Source organism: Saimiri boliviensis, chromosome 1, assembly GCF_048565385.1.
Source record: "Saimiri boliviensis isolate mSaiBol1 chromosome 1, mSaiBol1.pri, whole genome shotgun sequence".
Taxonomy (NCBI): Eukaryota; Metazoa; Chordata; class Mammalia; order Primates; family Cebidae; genus Saimiri; species Saimiri boliviensis.
In genome coordinates, this window is record NC_133449.1 from 283,711,105 (window position 1) to 283,734,764 (window position 23,660).

General features: G+C 37.9%; 1 long non-coding RNA gene across 1 annotated transcript in view; it reads right to left on the reverse strand.

Moving 5' to 3' along the window:
• Positions 1-23,660, reverse strand: part of LOC141581472 (uncharacterized) — a 162,956-nt gene that overhangs the window by 63,844 nt on the left and 75,452 nt on the right. Inside the window, exon 3 of the long non-coding RNA XR_012514126.1 lies at positions 3,917-9,483. This is a non-coding gene — a long non-coding RNA (uncharacterized LOC141581472). The remainder of the gene's footprint in view (positions 1-3,916; positions 9,484-23,660) is intronic.

Genomic DNA, 23,660 nt, shown 5'->3' on the forward strand with positions numbered 1-23,660 from the left:
CACAGAAATCTAGCCTTTATCTGAATTGTGACAAAGACTAAACTGGTTAGATGCTTTGTGGTGGATTTTGAAGTATGTCAGTTTCGCTAAGCTGAACATCTTTTCTCCAGGATTTCTTCCTCTGCACTTCTGCACCGTTCCAGGTTGGTATGAACCAAACATGCATTTGCATGAGATTTAGAAGTTGGAAGTGAAACAGTAACCACGTCCTTTCCCTCAGAGGTCAGTGCAAGGTGTGAGGGGCTGCAGTGGCTCAGTGACATTCTCACTCACCTGTGGCACACCTGGTTCATGCCAGGCCACCTTTGGGCCCATAGCTTCTTCAGCTCTTGCTAGGAAACCTGGGTCAGCTTCTCCAACACTTGGGCCGGGTGTGCACTCGTCACAGCAAGGGGGACACCAGCTTGTCCTGCAGGAAGCTCTGTCACTGAAGCTGAAATCTGGGAAGCAATGAAAGCCACGTGGATGCCTCTCTATTCTCACAGGTTCCAGATTAGCCTCTCTGATTCCAGTTTGTCCATGAGATCCTGCATTGTATCCATTTTTCCTTCCAAACTACTTGCTCTGTGGACTTGGGCTACTAAAGTCAGAAAGAAAAACAGTAGCCTCCATCTCACACCAGTTAGAATGGTGATCATTAAAAAATCTGGAGACAACAGATGCTGGAGAGGGTGTGGAGAAATAGGAACACTTTTACACTGTTGGTGGGAGTGTAAATTAGTTCAACCATTGTGGAAGACAGTGTGGCGATTCCTCAATGACCTAAAAATAGAAATCCCATTTGACCCAGCGTTCCCATTACTGGGTATATATCCAAAGGATTATAAATCATTCTACTATAAGGACACATGCACACGAATGTTCATTGCAGCACTGTTTACAATAGCAAAAACCTGGAACCAACCCAAATGCCCAACGATGATAGACTGGATAGGGAAAATGTGGCACATATACCCCATGGAATATTACACAGCCATCAAAATGGATGAGTTCGTGTCCTTTGTAGTGACATGGATGAACCTGGAAACCATCATGCTCAGCAAACTGACAAAAGAGCAGAAAATCAAACACCGTATGTTCTCATTCATAGGCGGGTGTTGAACAATTAGAACACATGGACACGGGGAGGGGAGCACTACACACTGGGGTCCATTGTGGGGGAAGGGGGGAGGGACGGGGGGGTGGAGAGGTGGGGAGAGATAGCATGGGGAGAAATGACAGATATAGCTGAGAGGAAGGAAGGCAGCAAATCATACTGCCATGTATGTACTTATGCAACTATCTTGCATGTTCTTCACATGTACCCCAAAACATAAAATGCAATTAAAAAAAAAAAAACAAGAGAAAGAAAAACAGCAGCCTCACTGAGACTATGTCTATAGCCCCCACATTTGTGTAAAGTCAAATCTCTGTAATATATCGCTATTGTATGCCCATACTGTAAGTCCTCTTTTTCTGATCAAACCCTGAATGACATTCTTGGGGTTTGCAAACATAAAAGAGAAAGATAGATTAAAACACACACACACACACACACACACACACACACACACACACACACCCTTGATATTCCTAATTGGAGTCAATACTTGACCAACTCTTGATCATTGTAACAGCAGGACCTCCAGTAATGACATATTGGTCTCAATGATTCTAAAACAATCAAAAATAGTTTTAAACCGTGCAAGTATTAAAGCATATTCAAATATCATCAAAAAGGGAGATTGTCAACAGTGGTATCCAGGACCATTCTATTTTTTAAAAGTTGTATAACTTTTATGCTGGGTTTGGTTTTCCTTTTTACTAATAAAAAATGACAAGATTATAATTTCTAAATTACTCCTCTTTAATTGTAACTATTTTAATTTTGTAAAGTACCACTAATTTTGCTTTAAGTGCAGCTTAAGAAGGAAATATATTGAAATATTTCTTGTCCTGATGGCTGTCAGAGAAACTGGGCAAGCTATGTGCCCATTTGGTGATGGTCCAACTTTTTCAGAATGACAGACCAGACCCTCTGGCTACTGTAACCTGTTTACAGTGGAGCTTGAGTCTGTTGATGTATTTTACTAAAAATTTTTGAATTTTCAAGTTAGATACCCAAGTTTCTAAACTTTCGATACCTATCTAATCCACTAGCCATAACACAGATTGCCTTTAGGCATGTTAAGTCGCCTGATGGATTCTGGTTATTTGGAGACTCTGTGATAAGTAAAAAAGAGAATGAGCCGGGCGCGGTGGCTCAAGCCTGTAATCCCAGCACTTTGGGAGGCTGAGGCGGGTGGATCACGAGGTCGAGAGATCGAGATCATCCTGGTCAACGTGGTGAAACCCCATCTCTACTAAAAATACAAAAACTAGCTGGGCGTGGTGGCACATGCCTGTAATCCCAGCTACTTAGGAGGCTGAGGCAGGAGAATTGCCTGAGCCCAGGAGGCGGAGGTTGTGGTGAGCCGAGACTGTGCCATTGCACTCCAGCCTGGGTAACAAGAGCGAAACTCCGTCTCAAAAAAAAAAAAAGAGAGAATGAGTGACTGTGACTTTTTAGTCACACAAGGAAACATAAAAGGTATAGGTTGACTAGCTGCTTTATCTGATATGTCAAACTGACAAGTTGTCTTTAAAACTCTAAGTTTTTTCTACCTTGGCGATGAATAAAAGGTGGAATAAAGTTCAAGAAAGAGGAGTTATTGAGGGATAATTAAGCCAAATTTGAAAGAAGAAACAAATTAAAAAATCACCGCTTGGTTTTACAGAAAAAATATATCAAACACATTGTTGGCTGCTATGTAAAAATAAATCACTAATAAAACCTATATTTATGCTCCATTTAAAAAGGGGACTGAGGAGAATAAATTATGAATGAGGTATTTACTGAGCAAAAGCCTGTTTCTTTCCACTAGGAATCATACATTTTTGCCATTCTATCTGATGGCTGGAGCTGCACACTTGGGAGCTGGCTGCACCTTAGCAATGCCTTCTTCTATACCTTATCCAAACACTCTCTTTTTTTTTATTTACCTAGCACTCCTTGAACAAATTTTCTTGGCCATTTTAAAAACAAGAAACACACCAAAAAACAAGTATATAGGGTATTTAATTACAAAGGGGATTAAGGCAACTTTGTCATAGGCCCCTTCAACTTCCTTTTTCCTTGGCAAATGTCAACTTGCATGGTTCTGCTTAACCCATCAAAAGTTTGTCAAGAATTTTGAAAGGCCTGAGATTTGACCTTATGTGCGACGTAACAAGTGTGCATGCCACAGTTTCATGGAGGCTGACCAAAGACACAAGGCTCCTGGGACAGGAACAAAGGCCTTTATTACTCATAGCACAGCAGGAAGCAAGAGCCTCATGGTTTTATTGGTTCCTCTTGCTCTCTAAGTCTCAGAGGGGTGACAGAGAGGCACCCAAGACGATGCTGTGCATGCACTGGTTTTGCTTCCCAGCTAAATGGCCCCCAAGCTTAGGAGGAGATATTACCTCAACCTTCCAGTGTTGCTTGCTGTGCCAACATCCATGAAAAAAAAAAAAAAAAAAAGCCCAAAACAAAGATTTTTGGTGACTCTGCTCACAAGATGTGCAGAATTGAAGAATTATCTCCCAACAAGTGTTATGCTGGACGTAGTTCCAAATCTTCATTATTATAAAAAGTTGATATTTCCCTACTCAAAAACCTTCAAATAGTAAAGGGAAAGCGTATTTCCTATAGCAGGTAAAATTATTTCAGAGTAATTTATTGGACTTCCAATTACATATGGCATTCATTGTATTAGGACTATATCAAGCAAATTACCTGTTAAAAGAAAATAGTTCATTCCTTAACTACTTCACCTTACATATATTAAGAATAATGCTCTAGGAATGTGTCTAAGTCTGTTTGGGCCATTTAAAAAATGCATAATTTATCTCTCACAGTTCTGGAGGCTGGGAAATCCAAGATCAAAGCATCTGCAGGTCCAGTGTCTAGTAAGGACAGTCTCTCTTGTTCTGTGTCTTCACCTGGTGGAAGGAATAAATGAGTTTTTGGAAGGAATAAATGAGTTTTCTTTGGCCTATTTTTATAAGGAACTAATACATTTATGATAAGGTAATCACTTCCCAAAAGGCCTTCATCTTCTGATACCATCACATTGGGTGTTCGGATTTGAACATATGGATTTAGGGGTCACAAACATTCATACCATAACATAATGCCTTTATTCACGTTATGAGAATAAAATTCTACCTCAAAAACTAGGAGTGTCAATTAGAGGAAAAGGGGTGGATAGGAGGCAGGACTAACTTGCAGCTCCCACTCAGAGGAACAGAGCAGTGTGTGGAGATGCATATCATGAACTTTTGCTCCAAGAACTACCGTAGAAATACACCAGATAAGCCCAGAGAATCCACAGACTCTGAAAGAGGTGGATTGCTGTTGCAAGATCCATGGGACAGCAAGCTTTTTTTCTCAGTTGAGATGCCAGTAGCCTAAAGCAAGTTCTCAGCCCTGCTCACTAGCTGCCTGAAAATAAACTTGGTGCTGCTGGAGGGGTGCGGTGAGAGTGAGACTGGCTTTTTGGGCTGTGAGCTGCATGGGAGCTGGACGAGGCTTGTGGCTGCTGGCTTTCCCCCACTTCTCTGGTTATCTGTGTGTTGCAGCAGAGCTGGCCATAATCCCCCTGGGAACATTACTCCATTGGCCTGGAAACCACACCTCTATACCCCACAGCAGCCACATCAAGTTCTGCCCAAAACGAGTATGAGCGCAGAAGTGCCTAACCCTGCCCCAATCTGATGATTTTTTCCCTACCCAGGCTGGTAGCTGAAGACAAAGGACATAATATCTTGGGAGCTTTATGTCCCTGCCTACCACCTAATGTTCCCTATATTACCACAGTTGATGTGCTGGTAAAAGTACTACTTCTTAGCTGGAGGTCATCAAATACAAAACCAGTGCACTTAACAAAAATACCACCAAGGATCTTCACAGAGTATACTTCACTCCCCTGCAACTTCCACAGGAACAGGCACTAGTATTCATGGCTGAAAGACCTGCAGATGGATCATATCACAAGAATGTCTGAAGACACCCTGCAGTACCATCCTGGAGCCTGGTAGCTCCACTAGGTGGCTAGATACAGAAGAGAAATAACAATCAATGCAGTCAGGAGTCCCATTCATAGGGGAAAGGGAAAAACACCACGTCAAGGGAGCACCTTGTGAAACAAAAGAATCTGAACAGCAGGCCTTGAATCCCAGATCTTCCCTCTGACCCATAGTCTACCCAAATGAGAAGGAACCAGAAAAGCAATTCTGGTAATATGAAAAAGCAAGGTTCTTTAACACCCTGAAAAGGTCACATTAGCTCCACCAGTAATGGACCCAAACAAAGATGAAATCTCTGAATAGATAGAAAAAAAAATCAGAAGGACAAGTATTAAGCCAATCAAGGAGGCTCTAAAGAAAGGCGAAATCCAACTTAGAGAAAAAAAAAATACAAGATATCAATGGAAAAATCTCCAGTGAAATAGAAAGCATAAATGAAAAATAATCACAACTCCTGAAAATCAAAAACACACTTAGAAAAATGCAAAATGCACTAGAAAGTCTCAGCAATAGAATCAAACAAATAAAAGAAAGAACTTAAGACATCAATGAGAAGGCTTTTGAATTAAACCAATACAACAAAGACAAAGGAAAGGAATTTTTAAAAAATGAACAAAGTCTCCAAGAAGTTTGGGATTATGTTAAATGCCCAAACATAAGAATAATTGTAATTGGTGTTCTCAAGGAAGAAGAGAAATCTAAAAGACTGGAAAACATATTTGAGGAAAAAATTGAGAAAAACTTCCTGGGCCTTGTTAGAGATCTAGACATTCAAATATAAGAAACTCAAAGAACACTGGGGAAATTCATTGCCAAAACGTCATTGCCTAGGCATATAGTCATAAGATTATCTAAACTCAAGATGAAGGGAAGAATCTCAGGAGCAGGGAGGCAAAAGCATCAAGTAACCTGTGAAGGGAAGGAAAACCTATCAGATTAGCAGCACATTTCCCAGCAGAAAACCTACAAGCCAGAAGGTATTGTAATTTCATCCTTAGCCTCCTATACAAAACGATTATTAGCCAAGAATTTTGTATCCAGCAAAAGTAAACTTCAGAAATGAGGGAAATATACAATATTTTTCAGACAAACAAATGCAGAGAGAATTTGCCACTCCAAGCCAGCACCACAAGAACCACTAAAGGGAGCTCTAAATCATGAAACAAACCCTCAAATACACCAAAATAGAATCTCCTTAAAGTATAAACTGACAGAACCTATAAATAAAACAATGAAAACAAAAAGAACCATACAAGGTATTCAGGCAACAAATAGCATGATGAATGGAATAGTACCTCACATCTCAACACTAACGTTTAATGCAAATGGCCTAAATACTCCACTTAAAAGATACAGAATGGGCCAGGCATGGTGGCTCACACCTGTTATCCCAGCACTTTGAGAGGCCCAGGTGGGAGGATCACCTGAGGTCAGGAGTTCGAGACCAGCCTGGTCAACAGGGTGAAAAATGAGCCATATGCAGTGGTGCACACCTATACTCCCAGCTACTTGGGAGACTGAGGCAGAAGAATTACTTGAACCTAGGAGACAGAGGTTGCAGTGAGCTGGGATTGTACCATTGCACTCCAGCCTGGGCAATAGACTCTGTCTCAAAATAAATAAATAAATAAATAAATATAAATAAAAATAAAAAATAAAAAAATAAAAGACACAGAATGGCAGAATGGATAAGAACTCAAAGGATCTGCTGTCTTCAACAGACTCACCTGACACATACTCACCATCCAAAAGTAAGCATGAGTAGCTATTCTTTTATCAGACCAAACAAGCATTAAAGCAACAGCAGTTAAGAAAAAGACAAAGAGAAACATTACATAATAATGAAAGAACTAGTCCAGCTGGAAAATATCACAATCCTAAATATATATACACCTAAATCCGTATCTCCCAAATTTATAAGACAATTCCTACTAGACCCTACTAGACCCAAGAAATAAGATAGACAGCAACACAATAATAGTAACAGACTTTAAAAAAAATACTCCACTGACAGCACTGAGCAGGTCATCAAGAAAGAAAATTAGCAAAGAAACAATAGACTTAAAAACTATACCCTAGAACAAATGGACTTAACAGATATTTACAGAACATTCTACCCTAAATTCTATGCAGAATATACATTCTATTCAGAAATATACACTCTATTCATCAACACATAGAACATTCTCCAAGATAGATCATATGATAGACCACAAAACAAATCTCAACAAATTTAAGAAAATGGAAATGATATCAAGTACTCTCTCAGAATACAATGGAATAAAATTTGAAATCAACTCCCAAAGGAACCCTCAAAACCATGCAAATACATGGAAATAAAATAAGCTGCTCCTCAATGATTATTGGCTCAACAATGAAATCAAAATGGTGTGAAAGGAAAATATCTTGGGCCCAAAATCACTAAGGAAAACTCAAGCTAGAAATTGCTTAGGACAAACCTGTCTCCCTTGTTCAAAGTCACACCTCTGCTCACTTAGATGCATATTTGATTTGCCTCCTTTGGAAAGGCTAATCAGAAACTCAAATAAATGTAACCTTTTTTGTATCACCTATCTGTGACCTAGAAGCACCATCGCAGCTTAGAGTCTCCCTGCCTTTGCTTCAAGTTGTCCTGCCTTTCCAGACTGAACCAATGTACTTCTTACATATATCGATTGATGTTTCCTGTCTCCCTAAATGTGTAAAACCAAGCTGTGCCCTACTACCTTGCTCACATGTTTTCAGGCCTTCCTGAGGCCATGTCATGGCCACATCCTCAACTTTGGCAAAATATACTTTCTAAATTAACTGAGACCTGTTTCAAATTTTCTGGGTTCTCAATGGAAATTTAAAAATCCTTGAACTGAATGATAATAGTGACACAACCTATCAAAACCTCTGGGATGCAGCAAAGGTGGTGCTAAGAGGAAAGTTCATAGCATTAAATGCCTACATCAAAAAGTCTGAAAAAGCACAAATAGAAAACCTAAACTCATACCTCAAGGAACCAGAGAAACAAGATCAAACCAAACCCAAACCCAGCAGAAAAAAAAAAGAAATAACCAAGATCTAGGAAAACTAAGTGAAATTGAAGCCCCCTCACAAAAGAGGAATGAAACAAAAAGCCAGTTTTTTTAAAAGATGAAATTGTAGATTGTTAGCAAGATCAAGCAAGAAATGAAGAGAGAAGATCTAAATAAGCTCAATTAGAAACAAAATGGAGATATTACAAATGATATAGTAACACAAAAGATCGTTCAAAGCTACTATGCATATCTTTATGGGCATAAACTAGAAAACCTAGAGGAGATGTGTATGTTCCTGGAAAAATACAACCTCCTGGTTTAAACCAGGAAGAAATATAAACTATGAACAGACCAGTAACAATAGTGAGACTTAACTGGTAATACAGCTAGTGTTCGACTTATGGCCACGATTGGTTCCGACAGACCGGTCATAAGACGATTTGGTCATAAGTTGAGTAGGCTATATGTACACTACAGTACTGTGAAATGATGTTGTTAAAATCTTTAAGTCATATTTTATCATAATTTTCTTTCAATAAATTATTGTTATATATCATAATTTTCTTTGTTCGTTTTATGCCATTTGTATCATCTCTACACCATTTTGTTTCTTACTTTTACATTCGTCAGGTTTAAGTAAAACACTGCATTACCAGTACAACTGGTTTAATATTTGCAAAACATACAAAATTACAAAATACAGGTGCATACAAAAATGCAAAATACAGCTGAAAAAATAACATAGGAAACATTTTCCCAATTGCAAAACATATCAAAATATATAAACATGTATGAAACATTTTATTGGCCACTGGTGCTTGGCTGTGGATTGTTGATGTCGTCATCTGAGGCAGCAATTTCTCCATTTTGTGGATGGGCCCGCTTCATTGCTTTGTTATAACTGTTGATCACATGGGTGCAGAACCTTTCACAGCTTCAGGAATTCTTTCTTTATCTTTCAAAATCATCAACACAGTCGAGTGTGATAACTTCGTATCATGTGTGATCACATTCACTTTCTTTCCTCCTTCGTACTGCTTAATTACCTTCATTTTCGTGTGGAGATCGATGGCTTTTCTTTCCTTCTTGGCAGGCTGAGGCGTAGACAGACAATTTCCTCTTGGTAGACATATTGGGAGGGGTTTGATGAAAAATATCTAAGACACAAAACACACATTGCTGTACCGAGTCTGGGATAACAGTTGAAATGGTGCACGCAGAGATAGTAGTGCTGCCGGAAGCTGGTCTGCACTGCCGTACACCCAGCTGTGCAACGTTCGCGCTGTCAGATGCAGAGAAGTCGTGGCTAGAGATTGTGGTCGTAAAGTCGAATGGTCGTAAGTTGCATAGGTCGTAAGTGGATCAATACCTGTAAAGAAAATTGCCAACAACAAAAAAGTCCAGAATCAGATGAATTTACAATTCAAAACCACAATGTGATAACATTTCACTCCTATGCGACACCACCTCTCTCCTACAAGAATGGCCATAATAAAAAAAAAATAGATATTGGCATCAATGTGATAAAAAAGGAACACTCTTACGCTGTTGGTGGGAATGGAAACCAGTACAACTACTATGGAAAATGGTGTGGAGATTCCTTAAAGAACTAAAAGTAGATATAATACCATTTAATCCAGTAATCCCACTACTTGGTATCTACCCAGAGGAAAGAAGTCATTATATGAAAAAAAACACTTGCACACACATGTTTATACCAGCACGATTTGTAATTGCAAAAATATGGAATCAGCCCAGCCCAAATGCCCATCGACTAACGAGTGAATAAAGAAACACACACACACACACACACACACACACACACACACACATATACATATATACACATACCACATATGGTACATATATGGCACATGTACATATATACACATACCATATATGGCACATATATGTACATATATACACACATGTACATATACGTGCACATATGCATATATACATATACATATGTACATATATGCACATATGTGCATATATGTGCATATACACATACCATCTATGGTACATATATGGTATGCCATATAAAATATGGTATTTTACATATATATATATATATACCACATTTTATATGTATATGTACACACACACACACACACATACACACACACACCATGGAATACTACCCAACCATGAAAAGGAATGAAATAACGACATTCACAGCAACCTGGATGGAATCGGAGACCATCATTTTAAGTGAAGCAACTCAGGAATGGAAACCCAAACATTGTATGTTCTCACTCATAAGTGAGAGCTGAGCTACGGGGATGCAAAGGCATAAGAATGACACAATGGACTTTGAGGACTCAGGGGAAAGAGTGGAAATGAGGAGAGGGATAAAAGACTACACACTGGGTACAGTGCACACTGCTCAGATGTGGGTACACCAAAATCTCAGAAATCGCCACTAAATAATTTATTCATGTAATCAAATACCACCTGTTCCCCAAAAACCTACTGAAATAAAAATAAAAAACAGATACATACAAAGAGATGTTAATGTCTTAAAGAAAATTATTGCTTTTAATAAATTGTATGTGTAAATTTTTTAAAAAGACAGTAAAAACATTCCCAAATTTTAAAACAATAGCCAAAACCAAAATGCTTATTAGAAATAAGGTTCTGAATAAAATCTTATTAGGATCTTTTTGATTTTCATCCTCAACAAAGAATTAAACACTTACAGTTTGTTTGTTTTTTAAATACAAGTGTAACACTTTATTAAAATACCACTGTATATATTCTAACTAAAAACTTCAATTTAACAATTAATTAAGGCCGGGCGCGGTGGCTCAAGCCTGTAATCCCAGCACTTTGGGAGGCCGAGGCGGGTGGATCACGAGGTCAAGAGATCGAGACCATCCTGGTCAACATCGTGAAACCCCGTCTCTACTAAAAATACAAAAAACTAGCTGGTGGCGCGTGCCTGTAATCCCAGCTACTTAGGAGGCTGAGGCAGGAGAATTGCCTGAGCCCAGGAGGTGGAGGTTGCGGTGAGCCGAGATCACGCCATTGCACTCCAGCCTGGGTAACAAGAGCAAAACTCTGTCTCAAAAAAAAAAAAAAAAAAAAAATTAATTAAAATGCAAAAAATAGGGTGCTAGGCAAAATTAAAATGAGGACAGAGAAATAAAAATAGATGGTAGATGATTTGATATATTAGCTAGATAGGTAGATAGATAGGTAGATAGATAGATAGATAGATAGATAGATAGATAGATAGATCGCTTTTATTTTTCAGATTGCACACTAATCCAAAATATGTATTGAGGGTTGACTCATGGCCTAATAATGTAGTATGTTCCTGAGGGCAAGGTCAAAGGAGGATATTGAGTGAGGAGATACAATTGCTATCAGCGAGGACTCAATTTTTCTATACCAACAATCAAAACCACTTTTATTTCTTCGGCAGTGTTCATGGACAGAAATGAAATGACTGAACTTACCCCTAAAAGGATAAAACTGAATTTAATAATAGATAACTTAGGCAGTTTTGTTTAAATTATGCAAAAATAAACAACTTGACATTTCAAGAAAATATGTGTGCGTTATAGGTGTTCAACATTGCCTCTTTTTAAAATATTGGTTGTCACTTTTTCAAGTACTAGACTTACAGCTTTTTAATATTTTTACATCATCCGGTTTCTCTATATGTAAAATAATGGCTAAAAGTACACTAATTATAGGTGTAATAATGCATCTTAAAAATCTCACAATTGCAGATGGAAATAGGGACCCAATGTTGACACTGCTATGTAGAAAGTGGTAACAGTTCTGAGGCTGTCAGAATCCAGGGCTACAAGGCGTTGACTTCAATTTTTAAGGTTATACTTTGAAGTCAGTATTAATGGGAATAAGGTAAAGAACAACAGTCACACTTGACTGTGTAATTAATGGCTCTGTAAAAAACGGAGAAAGAAGGTATAATCTTTCTCTCCACTCAGTGGGAAGTCATTTGTCCTGTATTCCAAGCTCTGAGCAATATGAACAATCTATCCACAAATGAATGGACATCTCATTCTGCTTTAACAGTATTCTCTCCTTCTTGGCAATGTTACCAGTTTTATTTTAGCCTCTCAAGTTAATATCTAAATTCTCTCTTTAAACAGAACAATCACTCAAAACTTGGCAATTGCATACGGTTCTCCATGTTTGATCACTCCACTGATTACTGCCCAAAGTCTATGTGTGAACTGAGAAAGCAACTATACCATGTATCTACTAAGCAGCAAAGAGAGAAAGACCTGATTTTATCTCGTAACTAAATACTCAGTTGAATTAAAAATTAAATTTGAATATTTTAAAGTTAAAGACATTTTAGAGTGGAAATATTCCATATTTAAGAATTGTATAAAACATATCAGTAAGTTTCTAGTGAACAAAACTCACATACGTGTGTGTATGAGAGAAAGTAATGACTTAAACTCATTGAAATTAATGACCTTAATTAAAGCCTAGCAATTATTTTCATTATTTTAATTAAATTGTTTTAATCATCCTCTCCAGCATGCCTAAAATTTGAAAAAGTTCACCTTAACTTAGAGCCTTCTGCACAGGTATAGCTATTCTTAAGTTAAAAACTACTTGAAAACCAATTACCATACTAGAAAGAATTTGGTCATCAGAAGAGCAGGAGAAAATGCATTGTTTGGTTTAAAGACTTTAAAAAAGCATATTCATATATTTTAATCATTTCAACAATAGTTTCGTGGAGCTTTATGCTGCTTAAAAAAAAAAAAAAAAAAAAAAAAAAAAAAAAAAATTCTCCAGCACAGAGCATGCAGCATTGCCAAAATCCTTGGCAGGTCTCCTGAGTTTTCGCAGAACCTAGGCATCCCAGTGACTGATAGCTGGGAGAATCTTTGTGATTGGCAAGAGACAACATGCCCTCCAGCAGTACCGTTTGCCTTCTGACACTAAAATCATGCCAGTCTCTCTCTCCTACTTCTTTATCCAAAATATTTTACTGGTAAACTTATCTCGCTGTTCTACCTGAACCATTAAATACATTACAGGCTTGCATTCCCAGAAAGAAAAGAACAGTATATCAGCAAACAACAGGTTTCAACATTCGCACCACAGAAACTCAACCACAGTAACGTGTCAGAAAGCCGGGTCAAAATTTCCAAGTGAAACAGTTGAATCTTTTATTCCTTCTTTCTGAAGAGGTGCAGAATGTCCTAAATCACTCTCCAACACCATCATTCTCTTCTTTCTCCAATCTTTCCTTATAGAAGATGGCTCTTAAGCATAGTTGATGATCAAGAGAGAAAAATCTAAAACCTCCTTCTGAACTTAATTCTTTTTCCAAATAGGAACACAAAATGTTGCATATGAGACCTGATCACCCCCTCCATCCTCTGCTTTCTAAAGTAAAGTTATTTGGAAGATAAGGAGAAGTTGTACTCCAGTCACACTGGCCTTTTCCTGCCTCAAACATTCTAAAGTCATTTATGTGCCTGCAACACCTACGTTTCTGTCTGCATGCTTTCATCCCAAACCTTCGCATGGCAATCCTTCAGTCATTTCATATATTCTAAACTCATTAATAAACTGTAAAATAGGATAAAATATGCAGTAAACAAAACAAATTATTGTAGAAGTTCTATTTCATGGAAAATAAAACAATCCTTTTTCCCAGACAAGAAAGGGTTAGGTATCTTCAATTTTTGATTTTTTTTTTTTTTTTTGGTTTTTTTTAGGATGGGATCTCACTGTGTCACCCAACTTGGAGTGCAATGGCATCATCATAGCTCACTACCACCTTGAATTCCCAGGCTCAAACAATCTTCCCACCTCAGCATCCCAAAATGCTGAAATTACAGGTATGAGAAAATCCATGCCTGGTCCCATATTTAATTGAACAAATTTCTAGGTCTCTCAATATTCTCTCTTCAGCTAAAGAGACTGGCCATTTTAAAGGGTGAGTGGGTCATCAGCAGATCTGTTTCTATGTCTAAACTGATCTGATGGGACAAAATATAGAAGAAATGCAGGGAAAAGTTGAACTAAGTGAACTAATATGGCTGGCAACAAGCATGGCTAACATTTACATATTAGTTCAGTTAGTTAATTTAATTCATTTCTTTCAATGTGAAGTAGTATCCCCAACACAAAAGCAGTTAGGAATGTTTCATTTTTGCAATGAGGAGCTAGATTATACAATCTCTGATAACTAACATTTGACCTTGAGAGATGAGAATGAAGGAGAAGGAGAAGATTATGGAATCTGAAGAGTAACTGCAATTTACATGGGTGAATTAACAGGGAAGGGGATAATACTTGGAGCATTCACCCCCGAACCACTTACAGTACTTGGTATGCTAAATACCATCACAGACCATCCTGCTGTCACCACGTTCATTACTCTTGAATAAGTAAATACTCTTGACCTTGAAAAATGTAAGTGAAAGGCTGGATCCTGAGGCTGAATCTATGGACAGTGAGGGGCATTTCACAAAAGAAGAGTAAAACTGTAATGATGGAGATAAGAAAAATAAGTCTCTCTCAAAAAGAGGCACAGTGACAGGAGCAGGGTGGGCATTCCAGAACACTCAAACACAAAAACGTTTACATTCTAGAGTGTACTTTGAGCACTAGGAATCAAATATCTGGTGTGCAGTTCATACTTTTTCCCTTCTAGTTTAAAATTTCCCTTAAGTCCCATTAGGTAGCATCTGAGGCATACTTTCTGGAGCTTTCAGTAACAGAACTATTGCAAATGAAAGCACCAAGCAATGAAGGGATGAATGGCCCACCCCACATGTACCTGTCAGCAAGCCTGGAATGCAGGCAATGGCATGAACTGAAGGGTCTTTGCCAAGCAGTTCCAGTTGGTGCACATCAGTGAAGTGAGTGAGGGTTCACAGTGAAGCAGGTGCAAAGAGAAAGGCCACATCGTGTTTGGGAGGAGCTGCATGCCAGACATGACAAGGGCAGCTATGAGAAGACCCCTCCTGTTCTTCTAATGTGATAGAAGGAGGTGATCCTCAATGACAAAGGTAACAACTGACACACAGGCTACACGTGTCACAAATCACAGGCTTTGCAGTCTGAGATGTCTCTGAAGCATCAGCAACAATATAAATATGAATCAGTTTCCCTACATTGCAAAATAGATGAGTTAATGATGTTGGGCTTAAGGGTACTATGTCATGAAATCTACCAATTGCTGAAATGTATACTAAATCTTGTTGTTTCAAATCATTTTTAGGAAAAGGCTTAATGATAGCTTATTCATTTTTTATGATGGGATACTAGAAAAATCTCTTGGCTTCCACACAATAGCAGTTTTAAGTGAAGATTTTTTAAGAAAATGAACAAAAAGTGACTAAATAGTAAAATCATTGAAACAATTAATAAAAACCCACATTTAACAAGCAGATTTACTAGGAGTTAAATGTATTTTTCATAAAATGACTCAATAGTGTATTCATTTAAGAGGTCAAGATCTATAAAATATACATAAGTTCTCAAAAACTGACACATTTAGCTTTTCTAAAACAGGAATTGCCAAAGTGTGTGCATTTGCTGTCAGGAACACTCTGAGATCATTTCCCTGCTTCCAGGTACTCCTGTCCTCAGGTGATCCCATGCTGTCCTTTGCCTGAACTCCTTAAAACACTGCATGTATCCTGTTGTTCTTTGCTCAAAAATATTTTGTTGCTCTTTCTTTCTTATTAAACAGGTCAAATTTTTCTCCCTAATATTTATGCCCTGCCATGTATATATATATATATATATATATATATATATATATATATATATAGTCATATATTGTTGTATATACATTATAAACAACTAGATGTATACTAACATTTACATGTCAGTTCCCTTAGTTAATTTAGGTCATTACTTTCAATAATGTGAAGTAGTATCTGCAACTGAAAAGCAGTTAGGAATGTCTCTCTTTCACAATGGGTAGCTAGATTATACAATCTCTGATAACTAACATTTGACCTTGTTGACCTCACTTGGTTTTGAGCAAATCATCTCAAAACAAAGTGATTTCAAACAATCCTCTTACTATTTCTCAGTTTCTGAGGGTCAGGAATCTGCAAGGCGCTTAGCTGGGTAGTCCTGGCCTGGGACCTTCCATGAGGTTATAATCAGAAGAAGGCTGGACTTGCAACAGTGGAACTGAAACAGCTGGGGGTGAGTTTGGCATCCCCCTCCCTTCATGCAATATCAGAGCTTCTCCCTGTGGCTAGTTCTACATGGCCTGATTTGCACTTCTTCCAAGCTTTATAGGCTTGGTAGAGTCAGATGGCTTCACAGCTGCTAAGGGCTCTGATGTGATTGTTCCAGAGAAGCAGGTGGAAGCCATGTGCCTTCTGATAATCTAGGCTTGAAAATAACATAGTTTCACCTTCACGGTATACTTTTGGTAAACCAGTCACTAAGACTGGTCCACAATCAAGAGCAGATACAGACCTTAACTCTTATAGAAGTATAATATCACGTTATACTTCTACAGGAGCATAGGGAATAGGGGATTATTGGTGTGGCCATTTTGGAAAATGCCAGGTGCTTCACATACTATGATTTTAACCTGATTTTTCAGTTTAAATTATATGGCTATTCGATTTCTATCTTATGTCCGCATTTCTCCCTTATTTCCCCAAATATACCCTTTGATATTTTGGATTATTGTTTATTAAATAGCCACTTTCTCAGGGGAGGTGGAGTGTATGTCCCTGCTCTGTTGATAGTGAGTGTGGCCTTGTGATTAACTTTGCCAATTGAAAATTAGGAGATGTGAGGCAAACAGAAACTTTGAATGTGATATGCAGTCTGGCTTGGATTTTAAACTACAGTGTTCTGCGGTGAGAAGAGCTAACCCTGGTATTGGATGCTCCTTTAACCTGAGTCGCAGAATGAATACATATGGAGCTATTCTAAAATCATCCACAGCCTGGAGCCAATTTCAGAAGATAGTTGTTTGGATCAGAATCCTGCAGTCAAGCCAAGCCCAGATCAGTCAAACCACAGTCAATAAATACTTGCGCTCATAAGCCACTGAGGTTTTGGCAGTATCCTTTGCGGCATTATTTTGGCAGTAGATGACTAATACATATCCCTTAGCTTCAGTTAGCCTCTTTTCTTTATTATCTCTTCTAACTTTCCATACATGGTCTGACCTTCGTTCAGAGCATTGCTGAGTGTTGGAATGCCGGTCTCCATCCTCATCTGCTTTCAATTTTCAAGGCCCACCATATTTTCTCTCTTTGTAAGAACTCAGGCAAACTTCCTAAGCGATGAGAGGCTATGGGGAGAAAACGAAGCATTCTAGACCAGCTGACAGCCAGTTGATCTCAAGCAAGCGGCACATAAATGAGATCCGCAGCAACATTTATCCACCCAGGGTGGACTACAGACGCTTGAATGGGCTCAGCCTACTACAGACTTATAAGCAATAATAAAGGATTGTCGTTTCAAGCCACCATGATTTACAGTGGTTTGTTACCCAGTAAAAGCTAACCGATACGTGAGTGTTAAAAATACTACTCAAATATATTGAAATACAGGCTCCTATTACTTTCTATGGTATATGTTTGAATTCATTAACAATGCAAAAGCATTTAAAAATGTATACGGTTTGCACAAATTACAATAACATTGTGCTAAGTAAGACCCATGCGATCTTTGCAATTTTCTTTAAAAATAGTGAGAAACACCAGGCGCGGTGGCTCACGCCTGTAATCTCAGCACTTTGGGAGGCCGAGGCTGGTGGATCACGAGGTCAAGAGATCGAGACCATCCTGGTCAACAAGGTGAAACCCCGTCTCTACTAAAAATACAAAAAATTAGCTGGGCATGGTGGCGCATGACTGTAATCCCAGCTACTCAGGAGGCTGAGGCAGGAGAATTGCCTGAACCCAGGAGGCGGAGGTTGCGGTGAGCCGAGATAGCACCATTGCACTCCAGCCTAGGTAACAAGAGCTAAACGCTGTCTCAAAAATAAAAAATAAAATAAAAAATAAAGTGAGAAACTTGATGCTTGTCCTGTTTTCTTTGTCTATATTTCATTGATTACATACTTAAGACTAGAGGCCATGTAGCATACTCACAATACAACAGAAAAACTCAAGTAAAGGAAACTTCTTTATCATCACTTTCCCATTCCCTCTCCCCTCACACACTCCTCTCTGTAGTAATACCCATCAACTTGTATATTCTTGAATTTTTCCCACTGAAACTTCAGCACATTTTATGCTGTTTTATTTGCCTGGCCCTTGCTTCTATTTTTCTCTGTCTATATAATGCCTACCTATGCTTAAAATCTCAGTTCAAGTATTACCTTCTCCAGAGGGCCTTTCCTGCTTTAAATGTGCTTATAATTCTAATTTATTATGCCCACTCTTCCCTGTAAATAATTCTATATTAGTCTGACTTTGGGAGAAACAGCAACATGTACTAGTCATTGACCGAGAGACAAATCACACTGTAAAGGCAACCACTTCCACTTGTAGGGCAATTTTGTATGTCTTCTGGAAAAGTCTTGAGTGTGAGCAAGCAATCTAACAAGTCTGCAGGATCAGAGGCAAAGGTGTTGATGAGAAACAGAGTAAAAGCGGTTCCGTTATTTCAGTCACAGAACCACAGGGTTTGCAGACATCACTCAGGACGTCCGATTCCCACCTCATTATCAGTTGTGGATCCTGAGGTTCTACATGCCTGCATGGTAGCTCATAGCTACTGGAAATTGTCAGCTGCCCTTGAACTTCTCACAGATGCAGATAATCAGCAGCTTCACTAACTAGATTCAGTGAGCAAAGGACTGAAGAAGGCCTGCAGGGAATGAGTTCGTGCACGTGTGCACACGCACACGGTGAATATACCTCTACCAGCAGTTGTTCTAGAGTCCTTCACATCAACATTTTGGGGAAACAGTCAACACTGGGGTAACAATATTCTTCAATTGTTCTGGAAAAGCACTGATTTCATCCTTTTGGGCAAATGTATTGTATTCATAGTATCCTTTTCACTTTCAAAAGTGCCCTACTGTAGATACTCAATTATATTGTCACAACAATCATACTTTTGATGCAAATGGATCTTTCTGTATAACACTAGCAGTTCTTTTTTTTTTTTTTTTTTTTTTTTTTTTTTTTTTTTTGGAGTCTTGCTCTTGTCACCCAGGCTAGAGTGCAATGGTAAAATCTCAGCTGACTGTAGCCTCCACCTGCCAGGTTCAAGAAATTCTCCTGCCTAAGCCTCCCAAGTAGCTGGGATTACAGGTGCTGGCCACCATGCCCAGCTTTTCTTTTGTATTTTTAGTAGAGATGGGGTTTCACCATATTGGCCAGGCTGATCTCGAACTCCTGACCTCAGGTGATCTGCCTGCCTCAGCCTCCCAAAGTGCTGGGATTACAGGTGTGAGTCACTGCACTGGCTTAGCAGTTATTTTAAATGTAATATTTTCCAGCCCTTCAAATAATAATAATCTTTTTTTTAAATGTTTTCACTCTTTTACTACTATTTTTATTGAACTCAATTTATATACAATAATATGTACTAATTTTAAGTACGCAGTTTTTTGAATTTTGATAATTACATTCATACGTATGTATACCACTTTAATTAAGATGAAAACAATTTCATTACTCTCTAAAGTTTCTTCTTGCTCCTTTCCAGTCTATTACTTAATTCCTCCAGAAAAGTATGGATCTGGTTTCTGTCATTTTCGTATATCTGTGCTACAAATACATAAATGCGATTTTTTTTTATTTCAGGTAACGTTTCGGCATTCATACCATTGTTGTGTATATCAACAGTTGATAGCTTTTTATTACTGAACATGCATATTGAGTAATTCATTAACCCATTCACCTGAAGATGAGTGTTGGGTTGTATCCAGATTGTGTTATTATAAAACAAAGCTGGTATGAAGAGTTTTGTACATGTCTTTTTGTGGCCAAATTTTAATTTTTCTTGAGTAAGAAGCCAGAAGTAAAATTGCTGTGTCATAAGGTAGGCATATAAATAAATTTATTAAAACACTTCTCAACTCTTCCATCTGGACGTACCGTTCTACACTCCCAGCTCTAATTTATGGGAGTCCCAATCGTTCCACATTTTCACCAACACTTGGTCCTTACAGTCTATTTAATTTTAGCCATTACAGAAAGTGGAATCAGTGACAATAATCTTTTGAATGTGAATTACAGTCAAAAGTCTTTTCTGAAAACACAACTTACCATGATCACTGAAAAGAGTGATACTTTGATGAATCCAACTAATTACAAAATAAAGAGAATTGATTTTAAGTTTTCTAATTTATTTTAATGCTTGAGAATATATTTTAAAGGCATCATATGCCAACATTTTGAAAAAGAAAAAGGAAGGATTGCAGAACATGCATGTATTTTGACTGTAGATTTCTTTATTTAAAATTATTGCCTCACTGTTATTTTAGACATTATTATAATCTATGGTTCACAATAATTTAATACTCAACCATTTCAAGGGAGATTTGAGGCTTTTTTAATAGTCAAGTTGGAAAATATGATACCAATCTTAAAATTCCAAAGTCTGAAGTATTTCATAATTAGGTCAGAAAAATTATATTCTTCTTAGCTAATTAGCACACTTTAGAGTAACATGATTCTTAACACTTATTCAAAGAAAATAGGAAATCAGAAAATCTGAGGCCAAAACATATGCTAATTTTGTCAAATGGTTATGTGATCACAGATTATTAAAATCTTTTTATTTAAAAATGAGTTTCAGTAGATAAAGATAGCTATGTAGCAGTTTCTGCCTGAATGTATTCATTTTTATTTTTAGACATCTGGTTATAATTTTAAGAAACACTTTTAGTAAAGAATATTAAAAAAAAAAAGTCTTTATACAGCGTTAGACTAAGAAATAATTATCTAAATTCAAGACAGAATTCAATGTTTGTACTTGCCACCCACGTAGTCACGAAGAAAATGGCATAAAGGTAATTTACCTTTCTGCAATCAGTTCAGTACCTTAGGGTGCACTGTGGAGCAACACAAATTATTCAACAAAAATCTTTTTTAGCTATGGCTGATTGTTATCCAAAGATGTGTCTCTGTAGTATAACTTTGGGGAAAGATATTCAAAGCTTAGCATCAATCATCAATCAACACATTAGCAGAAATCCATTATCCTGTCAGTCTGAGTTTTGGATAAAATGCATTTGATGATTCTTAATGAGTAATAACCTCTTTGCTAAGAAAGCAATTAGAAACACAATTTTATATCAAATAGAAAATAAATTGAATGTTTACTTAGCAAAGCCACTTTACAATGTTGTCTTCCATATTTGTTATATAAATAGTAACACAGCACTCACCTAGTTTTACTGTCTAAAATAGATATTATTTATAAATTCCATACTTATTAGTCAAAGATATAAACACATAAAGATATGTAATAATTCTTATTACTTTAGTTTTATCAAGACAAAGGTGACAATGCATTACCTTATGGGTAGCCAGAGAGAAGTACATACGCTGATTCACTATGTGTTATATAAAAGCTAAATTCCTTAAAGTGCAGATCTCATGAAAAAAAAAAACTGTAATGGCATTCATGTGTAAGAAAGAAGAGAAAATAGTAATAAGAAGGTCTTAAAGCGCTTTGATAACAAAGCACATAAAATTAATAAAGCAAGGTAAACATACCTTGTGCCCCTGTGAAACAGCAACCAAACTCAAAGTGGTCAGCTGCTGCTGGACGCAACTAGGGAAAAGTCTCTTCCTCTCTGTGACTTGCATTCATCCATGTGCTTTTCTTGAACTCAACTGAGCCATGATCTCTGTCTTGGAAGGGTTGTGGCATGACTGTCTTTGTTCTCTGCATATTTCCCCTTTTTCTTCACAATTCAATGATCCCAATCTTTCTATCAAGCTATTGCCATACTTACTTTGTTTTTTGTTTGTTTGGTTGTTAAAGGTAAAGTTCAAAATGTATGGAAGTATTTACATATTCATTAGAATGTTAATATATTATGAGCTTTACTAGTATTTTTATTAGGCGTATTTTTCTTAGTAGATTAGTTACAAACCTACATATGATTTTACTGGCCCACCTATAACCCTGTGTTCAGCATAATCCTCTTTAATTTTAATCCAATGATTCTGCAGAACATGGGGTTGTTTTTTTTGTTGTTGTTTTGTTTTGTTTTTTTTCCAAAAACACACACACTGTGTTATAACAAATATGTCCACAAGTCACACACATATAATCATTTGCTAGGAACTTCTGCCATTCTCTAACTTAAAAGAGCAAGTGGCCTATATCTAAATATTTCTATCCCTATCTACTTCTGTCAAGTGTTGGCACACATATGCACACATCCATACACACACATGCACACACACAAACACACACACAAGCTATTTTGTACCAACGGGCATGATAATAACATAAAATCTCTGAATGTCATAAGGCACATTAAGAGGATTTGTTTATAAATTTAACACTGTGGTAAGCATTTATATAAGTAGATTAGGGCATATTTACAGCTCCAGGAGCTTGCCTCTACAGGGCAGGCACAAATAATACTCACAAAACTGTTGAAAGCAATTGCACAAGGCAGTGGAATTTTTGTCACAACAGTTGCCTCATCTAGGAAATATCACGAGAGTTCAGAGGAGGGGAGATCACTGAGATCACTGGGGGGGAGATCATTGGGAGTCCAAGTACATGTTCAAATCAAGTCAAAAGAAACGGAAAGAAATAGGAATATGTGTCACCTTCTTGTGCATCAGTTTTACTCAATGGTAATTTAAAACTTTAATATCTTTGTGAAATATGGATATGTGTGGAAGTCAAGTCTCACATATGTAGGATAATTTAGAAAATCTTCACGTGTGGCAGGACACTTTGGGCTTGGCCTGACCACTTTTTTCCACCCGCTTCCTTTAATACATGGCTTCTCTCTTATTCTATTTTTTGATTAGAAAAAAAATGATAAATAGAAAGTTAACAGAACCTCATACCTATTGCGTCTTCCTAAAGATGGCATATATACTTTCTGTCAATGTTTTCATGTCATTAATGATAACTATACTAATATATACCATGGTCTTGGAAGCTCCAGCCCTGCCTTTTTGCAGGGTACTGCCTCCCTCCCAGCTGCCTTTACAGGCTGGCATTGAGTGTCTTTGGCTTCTCCAGGTGCATGGTGCAAGCTGGCAGTGGATATACCACTGTGAGGCCTGGAGGAGGGTGGTCCTCTTCCTCACAGGTCCACTAGGGAGTATCCCAGTAGGGACTCTGGCTGGGGGCTTCCACCTCACATTTCCCTTCTGCACTCCCCTAGCAGAGGTTCTCCATGAGGACCTGGCCTCTACAGCAAACTTCTACCTGGGTATCCAGGAGTTTTCGTATATCTTCTGAAATCTAGGTGGAGTTTCCCAAACATTAATTCTTGACTTCTGTGCAACCACAGGCTCAGCATCAAGTGGAAGCTGCCAAATCCTGAGGCTTGCATCCTCTAAAGCCACAGCCCGAGCTGTACCTTGGCCCCTTTTAGGCACAGCTGGAGTGGCT